Here is a 2500-nt window from a genome sequence, read left to right as displayed (position 1 = left end):
TTATATGCGACAGAATACAGATCCCATGAAGGAGACAAATTGTCCTGTCTTTCCTACACAACGCAATGAAAAAGTAGACCGGTCACACGAGGACTTTGAGAAAATGTCTTCCGGGAAGCCCCGCGAGGTAAACACGGAGCTGTTCCACCCCTCCCCATACAGATGTTGGAGGAGGGGGGGGGGGGGGCCGCAAGCCTCGCGAGGGGAGCCGTGGAAGAGCAACTGGGATAGACGGTCCGGCTGAGCACCGCCGAGCACGCTGTCGAGCTGTGCAACGGAGAGGACGACTACGCGGTAGAGCCCCTCCCACTCCGCACTCTGCTCGCCACTAAGAACATTAAATAAAGGACATCGATCCGCCAGACCGGAGGAACCGACCGCCCGAACGCCGGCAAAGCCGGCCGGCGGACACCCTCCGAAGGCGTGTTAAGTTGGCCCATCGATCAGGACACAAACACGCAACAAATCCAGTCCGGGGTGTGGTGTAAGCAGCCCTACTGTAACCAGCCCTGCCAGAGAAATCCCCTAACCCTAACCCTAAACGTACGGCAGACGCGTCCCCTGGCTCTCACATTGACAACTGAGAGGCTTCTGAAAACCTGGCCACGCCCATCAGTAAAAACCACTACAGCAAGTGACGACATATGTACCTTCAAAGTGCTGTACTACAGGGTGCTGTTCAAAAGGTATCTATCCCGTTTACTCTCTATGCTTCATATATCATCATATTATTGAAAAGTGCAAGCCTTTAGGGACAACAGCAACTCAAGTCGCCAACGCTCTGTTGACTCAATAACTGCAGAGATCCAAACTTCTCCTGGCATTAACATCGGCACAAAAACTGTGCGCCGGGAGCTTCGTGGAATATGGGTTTCTATGGATTCAGAATGACATGTCAGAAAAGCTCCTGTAGGTGTAATGGTCAGTTATCTCAATACTTTTGGACATATATTGTGCGTGTGCGTGTGTCTGTGATACCTAACATAAACACACCTGTATTACTAGAATTGATAGTTCACGCCACAAAAGTGAGGGGCAAACATAGAAAAGCGTGCAACCCAGCCACTGAGGATGCACAAGCCAATGCATTCTTAGTGCAGGTCCCAAGCCAGGACAAATGGGGAGGGTTACGTCAGGAAGGGCATCCGGCGTCAAATCTTTGCCAAATCAAATATGCGGATCATAAATAAGATTTCCATACCGGATCGGTCGAGGCCCGGGTTACCGACGACCGCCATCGGTACTGTTAACCAGCGGAGTGCCGGTGGAAACTAGGCTACTGTTGGGCGAAGGAAAAGGAGAGGGGGAAGGCATGTCCAGAGGCAGCTAGAGAGGAGGAAGGGTAGGCGTGTGGAGGTGACAGTCAGTCGGAACTTTGAATGTTGGCACTATGGCTAGTAAAGGGAGAGAGCTGGCTGACGTGATGGAAAGAAGAAAGGTGACAAGAGACAAGGTGGAAGGGGAGTAAGGCCAGGAGTATCGCAGGTGGGTTCAAACTCTTCTACCATGGTGCGAATGGGAGGAGAAATGGGGTAGGGGTCATTCTGAAGGAAGAGTATGTCAAGAGCGTGCTGGAGGTGAACACAGTGTCAGACAGAGTGAGGATTATGAAGCTGGAAATCGAAGGTGTATTGCTGACGGTTATCAGCGCATATGCCCCGCAAGTCGGGTGTAAGATGGACGAAAAAGAAGAATTCTGGAGTTGAGTTGGACGACGTGGTGGAAAGGGTACCCAAGGAGGAGGGAGTGGTGATTGGAGCGGACTTCGATGGACACGTTGCTGAAGGGAACAGAGGTGATGAGGAGTTGATGGTAAGGTATGGAATCGACGAGAGAAATGTGGAAGGACAGATGGTGTTCGATTTTGCGAAAAGGATGGAAATGGCTGAGGTGAATACATATTTCAAGAAGAGGGAGGAGCACAGGGTGACGACGTATACGAGTGGAGGAAAGTGCACACAGGTGGACTATATCTTGTGTAGAAGGCGCGATGTAAAAGGGATTGCATACTGCAAGGTGGTGACAGGGGAGAACGTAGCTAGGCAGCATCGGATGGTGGTCTGTAAGATGACTTTGGAGACCAACATGAGGAAGCGAGTGAAGACACAGCCGAAGATCAAATGGTGGAAGTTGAAGAAGGAAGACTGTTGTGTGGAGTTCAGGCAGGAGTTAACACAGGCACTGAGTGGTAGTGAAGAGTTGCCAGATGGCTGGGCAAGCGCTGCAGAAATAGTGAGGAAGACAGCTAGGAATGTACTTGGTGTGTCATCGGGACAGAGGAAGGAAGACAAGGAGACTTGGCGGTGGTGGTGGTGGTGGTGGTGGAAGGAGGAAGTAGAGCAAAGTATACAGAGGAAAAGGTTGGCAAAGAAGAACTGGGATAGTCAGAGAGATGAAGAAAGTACACAGGAGTACAAGGAGATGCAGCGTAAAGCAAAGAGAGAGGTGGCAAAGGTAAAGGAAAAGGCGTACGGTGAGCTGTATGACAGGTTAGACACTA

The sequence above is a fragment of the Lampris incognitus genome, unplaced genomic scaffold (assembly GCF_029633865.1).
Source record: "Lampris incognitus isolate fLamInc1 unplaced genomic scaffold, fLamInc1.hap2 scaffold_73, whole genome shotgun sequence".
Taxonomy (NCBI): Eukaryota; Metazoa; Chordata; class Actinopteri; order Lampriformes; family Lampridae; genus Lampris; species Lampris incognitus.
The sequence above is the reverse complement of the archived record's forward strand: the minus strand, read 5'-3'. Positions refer to the sequence as shown.